Below are 11,671 nucleotides of genomic sequence, written 5' to 3' on the forward strand. Positions count from 1 at the left end.
GTGTTTCGCGGAGCAAAAGGACCAAAGGGGAATGCGGAGTCTGTAAAGTGAGGGGCCTGAAGCCTACAATATGCTCTGTGGTTTTGACAGCATAATGTATGGCAGCCAGTTGTTTGGCACATTCGTCGAACCCTCGTTCAACAGGCGAGAGGAGCCGGGAAAAGTATCCCAGCGGTCTACTGTCGTGTCCTATCTGCTGTAGAAGGACAACGGAGATCGACTCAGTCCCAGCATGTGCCTGGATGGCCATTTCCCCATCCGAATTGGGGGTGGCCAATACAGGCGCAGAGGAGAGGTCTCTTTTCAGAGTTGAAAAGGACTCTTCCTGTGGTTCCGACCAATCCTTAATTGAGGGTATTTCCCCTCTGAGGAGTTCATAGAGGGGTTTTGCTTTGGCAGCAAAATCCTCTATGAACTCCCTCATGAAGTTGGCCACTCCCAGGAACTTTCGCAAGTCCTGCAGAGAGCTGGGTCGAGGTAACTTAACCATTGCTTCCACTCGGGCCGCCACAATTCCTTTGGCTCCAAATGAAATCTGGACTCCAAGGAAAATTACCTCTGCCCTGGCCAAATTTGCCTTATGAGGACTCAGCTTGAGTCCGGATTTGGCTAGGAGTCCCAACAGCTCCCTTAACAGAACCAAGTGTTCTTTCATGGTTTCTGTGTGCAAGAGCAAGTCATCTACATATTGCAGGAGACATTCTGGCCGAGAAAACACGCTCAGTACGGCCGCCAATGCCTGACGAAAATACGTAGGACTGCTGTGGAACCCCTGGGGAAGTACACCAAACATGTACTGTTTGTTCCCCACTGTAAAGGCAAATTTGTACCTACAGCTCTCAGTGAGTTCGATTGAAAAGAACCAGTTGGCGACATCAATGGTTGAAAATACACGGCTTTTGCCACTTATCCGCGCCATGATGTCGGGAGTCTGTGCAACAACAGGGGCAGACATCGGGGTGTATTTGTTAAGGACACGTAGGTCTATAGTGAGACGCCACGCATTGGAGTCCTTCTTCTTCACCGGCCATAGAGGGTTGTTGCACTTTGAATTCCCCTCTATGACCACACCCCTTGTCTCCAATTCCAAGACCGTGTTGAGTATCGACTGGGTTGCTTCTGGTGGGAAGCGGTATTGGCGTTGAGGGGGTGGGTCTGGCCCTTGTATGTCCACCTGAACACCAATCAATCTGCCACAGTCGTTTTTACTCTGGGCCCACAGATCAGGATGTTCGTACACAATGGGCTCGAGGTCTATGTTGTGCGAGACCTCTGGCCATTTGTGTTCGAGTGCATCTGTTGAACTTTCCATTGCTGGCAAGGGTGGTCCCAGACTCTGGCGCTGTATGACACACACCTTGGATTGTCTGGGTCCCCTCCACACAATGCAGTTTGCCAAATCCAAGATCCACCCATTTTGGGTCATTATATCCGTTCCGATAATGTTGTCAGAACCGGGGTAATACCACATTGGGATCCTGAGAGTTATGGATTTGGCAATCTGGACAATAACTTCATCGATTCTGTGGGCCCTCACCCCCCCTTGTTGGTGATCAAATCCGATCACCACACACTGAGGGCTGTTGGGAAGTAAATCATGTTTGACATTAGTGATGGAGATTTCCGCACCAGTGTCAAGCATGATTTGAGTGTCCTGGTCTTTGATTCTGGCCTTTATGTGGGGTCTCCCAGAAGCATCCAGTATGACGTTACATACTGGCGCCAGATCTTTAGGGATCCCTGCTTGTCAATCGATGTCGACAAGATTCCCAGTAGGTGCCTGTGATGTGCATACTGCCACTTGTGGGTTCTCAACCACAGTTGTCTTTGTGGAATCATGAGATTCCACATCCACTGTACCCTGAGCTGGGGCATTTACAATGGCCACATATTTCGGTGCCTGCCTTTGTAAATGTCCCTCATATCCGTCCATCTGTTCCCCCCCTGCTCTAGCATAATTAGGTTTCATCTTGAAACCATTGTTATTACCAGATTTTTCAGGGTCGTTACGGCTCTTTATCCACTGGGGACAATTTCTCCTCATATGTCCGTATTGCAAGCATTGAAAGCATCGAATGCTCCCTGTCCTCTCCAATGGTGGAGCTGTAGGGCGAACAGTTGACCTATTTTTAGCATGGTGTACACGTTGATCTTGCGATCTAACGTGTACGGGCACATGCTCCCTTACTTTAACAGACTTCTTATTGAGCAGTAGATCTTGTCTACACTGCTCAATAACTATGGCCGCATCAGTAAGTGATGGTTCCCTCACTGCACTCAGGCGAATTGCAGTGTCAAGGTATGGGAATTTTTCCACAAACATGCGGATCATGCCTTGTGGAATTCCTATACCATGATCCTTTGTAACCTTCCTGTACATGGCTTCAAACCGACTACACAGAGACAAAGGTTCGTCGTGTATAGTGGGCTTGAACTTTGTCAGGATTTCCGGAGTAACGTCCCAGTGGCCCGTTGCCAGTCTCATGAGTAGGGAAAGACGTTCTTCCTCGTCATGAAACAGTCCATTATTGGGTTGCGTTCTCCCCGTTGCCTCATATCTCTGCACAAGGTGTGTAGGCAACCACAACTTAAACAACTCCATGCGATATTCAGGGGCCACAGAATATTTATTGCAATGACCCTCGAATATATCGCATGACGTAAACGGATCCACATTTGGATCGTATTTCGGGATCTCCTTGCAGATCCGCAACAGGAAATTTATCCTTTCCATACTATGCTTAGGATAAAATTCCTCCGGCCTTTCCAGATGACTTGGCCGATTAGAAGTGGTGTGATCCATTTTCCACCCACTTCTATATCCCCAACCGTCGTCCTGACCCTGGAAGCAGCCGCTACGTCTCTGCTCCAATGGTGTTTGAGTGAACTGTAGCGACCGTTCCACCTGTCCCCTTGTCTCTGAAGCTCTGGATCTATGATCCATAGGAGACGTGGACTCTGCTGCCACCGTCTCCTCCTGTGCCGTTCCCGAAACACAAACCTGTTTCGTGGGCAAGGGTAACACGCTATTCATACCAGGCCGTGACAGACTAGAGATGACCTGCTGCAAATCTGTAATGGTTTGCGTCTTTGCAGCCAGATCCTCTCTAAGTGAACTAAGCAGCACATCCGTGGATGCAACTCTGTTCTTAAACTGATTTATCTCAGTGTACAGTCGGAGGAGCTCTGTGTCCATGTCAGAATAGTAGGTCTCTTTCTCAGAGAGTCTAGATTCCAACACACAGATTTCCCTGCCCCTCTCGGCTGTACACTGGTCACTTTCTTGTAACTGTGTTTCAAGTGTGTGTACCTGTTTTATGTGCTCTACACAACAATGGCAGTGGAAGTTATCCGACGTGGAAACTTCCTGTGCCTTTCTTGTGTCAGCAAGCACGTCCACGTGTTCTGGACTGCAAATGCTGTCCTCAAAGGCAAACACTAATTTGGCCAGCATTTGGAGGCGTTTCTTTGTTTTGTGGAACACACTTTTGCTAATACACAGTTTGTCATGTGCATATGCCTGGTCCAGCAAAGCTGACCAGAGCATCTCTGTGGACTTGTATGTGTTGGGAGGTATGGGATTAAATGTGCTATTTCTTGCGAGGTGTTTGAGTGTGGAGAAGTTCATACTCACTCGTTCGGAGGCCATCTTGTTCTTTGTCGTATTTTCCTCAGTCCTTCTCGTGCTGCTTGGAAAAAGTTCCTTTTCTCCGGATCACCTTTTCTCTTGATTAGCTGGACTCCTTAGATGAACCCGAACGTTGATGGTTCTCCCACGATGTGACGTGATGGACTTCCAGTAACCGTGTGCGTTGTAGGAAGCGTGTAAAGGAATCACAAAAACGTTAAAAATCAGATAAAGGTTCTTCTGTTGTGGATTTTGTCTCGTGTATCACTCAGATTGAATAGCTGTCACTCGTCTGAACTACCAGGGCACCGAACGCACAGAATAGCACAACACTTCACTGTGTATCAATGCTATCTCTGTCCACGTCCCTCCGACCTGATCAGCTCACAAACAGCGACCACAGATATTCACAGTGCGAAACACGAAAATGAAATCACAACAGTTGGGCCTGGCTCGCCAAAATGTTACAGGGCGGTATTCCGTGTATTAATTATTAGTGTCAGGCTTGACTATCAATAATCAATATCCGGCTAATACCTTGCCTGTTACTATTCCGATTCCTTTACTATACACTATACTAAATGGCGACTAACTGAGACAAAAACCGTGTTATCAATAAAATATATTTATTACACAAGTCTACAGTTAATTCTACTATTTAATACCACACTGACACTGAATATAACAATAATAATACGGATATACAATTAACCCCACAATAACCTAGTTACACTTCCCGCCCACTTACCTAAAAACATACATACCTTAATTACAGCCCACCCGCCTATCACTATACTATCCCTATGGAGGAAAAGAGGTTACAAGCAGTGATACTTAGCCACTTGAAGATGCCTTGGCTGCAGATGTGCTGCTGAATAAGGAGAGGCAGAAAAGGGGACTCAAAGGGTTAAGGCTGGGGCTGAGAGGTAGGGAGATGAAGGGGAGTAGAAGCAGAGCAGCAGAGTGTAATGCTGTGAGAGGTCAGTTGCAAGCTGCTGCACACAGGCACAGATGCTGCTGGCTGGTCTGCCAAGGAGAGGGCAGAGGGACAGTGGCTGGGAGGACACAGAGGGGCAGACAGGACACGTGGGGCAGGAGAGGGGACACAGAGGGGAGCAAGCACAGAGGGCAGGAGTCAGCTAAAGAAGAAGAGAGCGAGCACTGCTGCTGCCGGGTATTTAAATCCAGCGGGGCGCGCTCCCGTTAGGCCACACACCCCGCTCCCGTTTGGCCACACCCCCACCTGCCTCCTGAAGGTGTGCATGCAGGGTGCAAGAGCCTAGCAAATCTCTGGGCACACGCATCCCTGCAGGTATCTGCGCGCGACCTGTCGGCAGGGCACTTTGAAGTGCAGAGCATCCACACTGATATGATTATATCAGTGCTGCTGCTCAGACCCCTGCAGGCAGTGTCTGCTCCAGGACAAAGGATCTCATTCATCCTTTTTGTCCTAGCAGTGTGGTGACTATCTACTGACATGGTAATTGACCATGTCAGCACATAGCCACAGACAATAAGATGGACAGATGTCCACCTCTTTTGATATGCCCAGACTTTCTTGTCCTGGGCATATTATATCAGGGGCATATGCATGGGGACATTATTATAAGGGGGACGTTCATATGAGGGAAACATGGGGCGACGTGAGGGCATTATATGTAAGTATAACCTGGGACACTTCCTTTTACAGTCAGGATTCTGCTGAAGTTTAAAAATGCTTTGTTGCTCTCCCATTGTTCTCGGAATGTTATTGTTTTTTTAAATCAGTCTGTAGAACTCTCCCATTGTTCTTGGAATTCTGCTGAAGTTTAAAAATGCTTTGGAACTCTTCCATTGTTCTCGGAATTCTGCTGAAGTTTAAAAATGCTTTGAAACTCTCCCATTGTTCTCGGAACGTTATTGTTTTTTATATCAGTCTGTAGAACTCTCCCATTGTTCTCGGAATTCTACTGAACTTTTAAAATGCTTTGGAACTCATCCATTGTTCTCGCAATTCTGCTGAAATTTAAAAATGCTTTGGAACTCTCCCATTGTTCACGGAATGTTATTGTTTTTTTAAATCTGTCTGTAGAACTCTCCCATTGTTCTTGGAATTCTGTTGAAGTTTAAAAATGCTTTGGAACTCTTCCATAGTTCTCGCAATTCTGCTGAAATTTAAAAATGCTTTGGAACTCTTCCATTGTTCTCGGAATGTTTATGTTTTTTTAAATCAGTCTGTAGAACTCTCCTATTGTTCTCGTAATTCTGCTGAAGATTAAAAATGGTTTGGAACTCTCCCATTGTTCTCGGAATGTTTTTGCTTTTTTAAATCAGTCTGTAGAACTCTCCTATTGTTCTCGGAATTCTACTGAAGTTTAAAAATGCTTTGGAACTCTTCCATTGTTCTCAGAATTCTGCTGAAGTTTAAAAATGCTTTGGAATTCTCCCATTGCTCTCGAAATGTTATTGTTTTTTAAAATCAGTCTGTAGAACTCTCCCATTGTTCGTGGAATTCTACTGAAATTTAAAAATGCTTTGGAACTCTTCCATTGTTCTCGGAATTCTGCTGAAGTTTAAAAATGCTTTGGAAACCTTCCATTGTTCTTGGAATGTTATTGTTTTTTTAAATCAGTCTGTGAAACTCTCACATTGTTCCTGGAATTCTACTGAAGTTTAAAAATGCTTTGGAACTCTTCCATTGTTCTCGCAATTCTGCTGAAGTTTAAAAATGCTTTGGAACTCTTCCATTGTTCTCGTAATTGTGCTGAAGTTTAAAAATGCTTTGGATCTCTCCCATTGTTCTCGGAATGTTATTGTTTTTTTAAATCAGTCTGAAGAACTCCCTCATTGTTATCGGAATTCTACTGAACTTTATAAATGCTTTGGAACTCTTCCATTGTTCTCAGAATTCTGCTGAATTTTAAAAATGCTTTGGAACTCTCCCATTGCTCTCGGAATGTTATTGTTTTTTAAATCAGTCTGTAGAACTCTCCCATTGTTCTTGGAATTCTACTGAAGTTTAAAAATGCTTTGGAACACTTCCATTTTTGTCAGGATTCTGCTGAAGTTTAAAAATGCTTTGTTGCTCTCCCATTGTTCTCGGAATGTTATTGTTTTTTAAATCAGTCTGTAGAACTCTCCCATTGTTCTCGGAATTCTACTGAAGTTTAAAAATGCTTTGGAACTCATCCATTGTTCTCGCAATTCTGCTGAAGTTTAAAAATGCTTTGGAACTCTCCCATTGTTCTCGGAATGTTATTGTTTTTTTAAATCTGTCTGTAGAACTCTCCCATTGTTCTTGGAATTCTGCTGAAGTTTAAAAATGCTTTGGAACTCTTCCATAGTTCTCGCAATTCTGCTGAAATTTAAAAATGCTTTGGAACTCTTCCATTGTTCTCGGAATGTTATTGTTTTTTTAAATCAGTCTGTAGAACTCTCCCATTGTTCTCGTAATTCTGCTGAAGATTAAAAATGGTTTGGAACTCTCCCATTGCTCTCGGAATGTTACTGTTTTTTTAATTCAGTCTGTAGAACTCTCCCCTTGTTCTTGGAATGCTACTGAAATTTAAAAATGCTTTGGAACTCTTCCATTGTTCTCAGAATTCTGCTGAAGTTTCAAAATGCTTTGGAACTCTCCCACTGTTCTTGGAATGTTATTGTTTTTTTTAAATTAGTCTGTAGAACTCTCCCATTGTTCTTGGAATTCTACTGAAGTTTAAAAATGCTTTGGAACTCTTCCATTGTTCTCCTAATTCTGCTGAAGTTTAAAAATGATTTGGAACTCTCCCATTGTTCTCGGAATGTTATTGTTTTTTTAAATCAGGCTGTAGAACTTTCTCATTGTTTTCAGAATTCTACTGAAGTTTAAAAATGCTTTGGAACTCTTCCATTTTTCGAGGAATTCTGCTGAAGTTTAAAAATGATTTGGAACATTCACCTTTTTCTCGGAATGTTATTGCTTTTTCAATCAGTCTGTAGAACTCTCCCATTGTTCTTGGAATTCTACTGAAGTTTGAAAATGCTTTGGAACTCTTCCATTGTTCTCGGAATTCTGATGAAGTTTAAAAATGCTTTGGAACTCTCCCATTGTTCTCGGAATGTTATTGTTTTTTTAAATCAGTCTGTAGAACTCTCCCATTGTTCTCGGAATTCTACTGAAGTTTAAAAATGCTTTGGAACTCTTCCATTGCTCTCGCAATTCTGCTGAAGTTTAAAAATGCTTTGGAACTTTTCCATTGTTCTCGGAATTCTGCTGAAGTTTAAAAGTGCTTTGGAACTCAAACATTGTTCTCGGAATGTTATTGTTTTATTAAATCAGTCTGCAGAACTCTCCCATTGTTCTCGGAATTCTACTTAAGTTTAAAAATGTTTTGAAACTCTCCAATTGTTCTTGGAATGTTACTGTTTTTTTAAATCAATCTGTAGAACTCTTCCATTGTTCCCGGAATTCTGCTGAAGTTTAAAAATGCTTTGGAACTCTAGCATTGTTATTGGAATTCTGCTGATGTTAAAAAATGCTTTGGAACTCTCCCTTTTTTCTCGGAATATTATTGTTTTTTTAAATCAGTCTGTAGAACTCTCCCATTGTTTTCGGAATTCTATTGAAGTTTAAAAATGCTTTGGAACTCTTCCATTGTTCTCGACATTCTGCTGAAGTTTAAAATTGCTTTGGAACTCTCCCATTGTTCTCAGAATTCTGCTAAGTATTAAAGTAGCCTGTGGAACTCTCCCATTGTTCTCGGAATTCTTCTGAAGTTTAAAAATGCTTTGGAACTCTTCCATTGTTCTCGGAATTCTTCTGAAGTATAAAGATGCTTTGGAACACTCTTCCATTGTTCTCTGAATTCTGTTGAAGTTTAAAAATGTTTTGGAACTCTTCCATTGTTCTCTGAGTTCTGCTGAAGTTTAAAAATGCTTTGGAACAATCCCATTGTTCTCAGAATGTTATTGTTTTTTTTAAATCTGTCTTTAGAACTCTCCCATTGTTATCGAAATTCTACTGTAGTTTAAAAATGCTTTGGAACTCATCCATTGTTCTCGGAATTCTGCTGAAGTTTAAAAATAGTCTATAGAACTCTCCCATTGTTCTCAGAATTCTGGTGAAGTTTAAAAATGTTTGGAACTCTTCCAATGTTCTCGGAATTCTGCTGAAGTTTAAAAATGCTTTGGAACACTTCCATTGTTCTAGGAATTCTAATGAAGTTAAAAAAAATGCTTTTAAACTCTCCCATTTTTCTCGGAATGTTATTGTTTTTTTAAATCAGTCTTTAGAACTCTCCCATTGTTCTCGGAATTCTGCTGAAGTTTAAAAATGTTTGGAACTCTTCCATTGTTCTCGAAATTCTGCTGAAGTTTAAAATTGCTTTGGAACTCTCCCATTGTTCTCAGAATTCTGCTAAGTATAAAAGTAGCCTGTGGAACACTCCCATTGTTCTCGGAATTCTGCTGAAGTTTAAAAATGTTTTGGAACTCTTCCATTGTTCTCGGAATTCTGCTGAAGTTTAAAAATGCTTTGGAACTCTTCCATTGTTCTCGGAATTCTTATGAAGTTTAAAGAAGCTTTGGAGCACTTTTCCATTTTTCTCTGAATTCTGCTGAAGTTTAAAAATGTTTTGGAACTCTTTCATTGTTCTCGGAATTCTGCTGAAGTTTAAAATTGCTTTGGAACTCTCCCATTGTTCTCGGAATGTTATTGTTTTTTTAAATCAGTCTTTAGAACTCTCCCATTGTTATCGGAATTCTACTGTAGTTTAAAAATGCTTTGGAACTCTTCCATTGTTCTCGGAATTCTGCTGAAGTTTAAAAATAGTCTATAGAACTGTCCCATTGTTCTTGGAATTCTGCTGAAGTTGAAAAATGTTTTGGAACTCTCCCATTGTTCTCGGAATTCTGCTGAAGTTTAAAAATGCTTTGGAACTCTTCCATTGTTCTCAGAATTCTGCTGAAGTTTAAAAATGTTTGGAACTTTACCAATGTTCTCAGAATTCTGCTGAAGTTTAAAAATGCTTTGGAACACTTCCATTGTTCTTGGAATTCTAATGAAGTTAAAAAATGCTTTGAAACTCTTCCATTTTTCTCGGAATGTTATAGTTTTTTTAAATTAGCCTGTAGCACTCTCCCATTTTTCTCGGAATTCTGCTGAAGTTTAAAATTGCTTTGGAACTCTCCCATTATTCTCGGAATGTTATTGTTTTTTTAAATTAGTCTGTAGAACTCTCCCATTCTTCTCAGAATTCTACTGAAGTTTAAAAAACTTTGGCACTCGTCCATTGTACTCGGAATTCTGCTGAAGTTTAAAAATGCTTTGGATCTCTCCCATTTTTCTCGGAATGTTATTGTTTTTTAAAATCAGTCTGTAGAACTCACCCATTGGTTTCGGAATTCTACTTAAGTTTAAAAATGCTTTGGAACTCTTCCATTGCTCTTGGAATTCTGCTGAAGTTTAAAAATGTTTTGGAACTCTTCCATTGTTCTCGGAATTCTGCTGAAGTTTAAAAATGCTTTGGAACCCTTCCATTGTTCTCGGAATTCTGCTGAAGTTTAAAAATGCATTGGAACTCTTCCATTGTTCTCGGAAATCAGCAGAAGTTTAAAAATGTTTGGAACTCTTCCTTTGTTCTTGGAATTCTGTTGAAGTTTAAAAATGCTTTAGAACACTCCCATTGTTCTCGGAATGTTATTGTTTTATTAAATCAGTCTTTAGAACTCTCCCATTGTTATCGGAATTCTACTGTAGTTTAAAAATGCTTTGGAACTCTTCCATTGTTCTCGGAATTCTGCTGAAGTTTAAAAATAGTCTAAAGAACTCTCCCATTGTTCTCGGAATTCTGCTGAAGTTTAAAAATGTTTTGGATCTCTTCCATTGTTCTCGGAATTCTGCTGAAGTTTAAAAATGTTTTGGAACTCTTCCATTGTTCTAGGAATTCTAATGAAGTTAAAAAATGCTTTGAAACTCTCCCATTTTTCTCGGAATGTTATTGTTTTTTAAACCAGTCTGTAGCACTCTCCCATTGTTCTCAGAATTCTGCTGAAGTTTAAAAATGCTTTGGAACTCTCCCATTGTTCTCGGTACATTATTGTTTTTTTAAATCAGTCTGTAGAACTCTCCCATTGTTATCGAAATTCTACTGAAGTTTAAAAATGCTTTGGAACTCTTCAATTGTTCTCAGAATTCTACTGAAGTTTAAAAAAGCTTTGGAACTCTTCTTCCATTGTACTCGGAATTCTGCTGAAGTTTAAAAATGCTTTGGAACTCTCCCATTGTTCTCGGAATGTTATTGTTTTTTAAAATCAGTCTGTAGAACTCACCCATTGTTATCGGAATTCTACTGAAGTTTAAAAATGCTTTGGAACTCTTCCATTGTTCTCGGAATTCTGCTGAAGTTTAAAAATAGTCTATAGAACTCTGCCATTGTTCTCGGAATTCTGATGAAGTTTAAAAGTGTTTGGAACTCTTCCATTGTTCTCAGAATTCTGCTGAAGTTTAAAAATGCTTTGGAACTCTTCCATGGTTCTCGGAATTCTGCTGAAGTTTAAAAAATGCTTTGGAAGTCTCCCATTGTTCTTGGAATGTTATTGTTTTTTTACATCAGTCTGTAGAACTCTCCCATTGTTCTCGGAGTTCTACTGAAGTTTAAAAATGCTTTGGATCTCTTCCATTGTTCTCGGAATTCTTCTGAAGTTTAAAAATGCTTTGGAACTCTTCCATTGTTCTCGGAATTCTGCTGAAGTTTATAAATGCTTTGGAACCCTTCCATTGTTCTCGGAATTCTGCTGAAGTTTAAAAATGCTTTGGAACTCTCCCATTGTTCTTGGAATGTTATTGTTTTTTAAATCAATCTGTAGAACTCTCCCATTGTTCTTGGAATTCTACTGAAGTTTAAAAATGCTTTGGATCTCTCCCATTGTTCTCGGAATTCTGCTGAACTTTAAAAATGCTTTGGAACTCTCCCATTGTTCTCGGAATGTTATTGTTTTTTTAAATCAGTCTGTAGAACTCTCCCATTGTTCTCAGAATTCTACTGAAGTTTAAAAAAGGTTTGGAACACTTCCATTGCACTCGGA

Source organism: Phyllobates terribilis, unplaced genomic scaffold (assembly GCF_046119375.1).
Source record: "Phyllobates terribilis strain yellow unplaced genomic scaffold, ASM4611937v1 Scaffold_5__5_contigs__length_657084704, whole genome shotgun sequence".
In the NCBI taxonomy this organism is placed as follows: Eukaryota; Metazoa; Chordata; class Amphibia; order Anura; family Dendrobatidae; genus Phyllobates; species Phyllobates terribilis.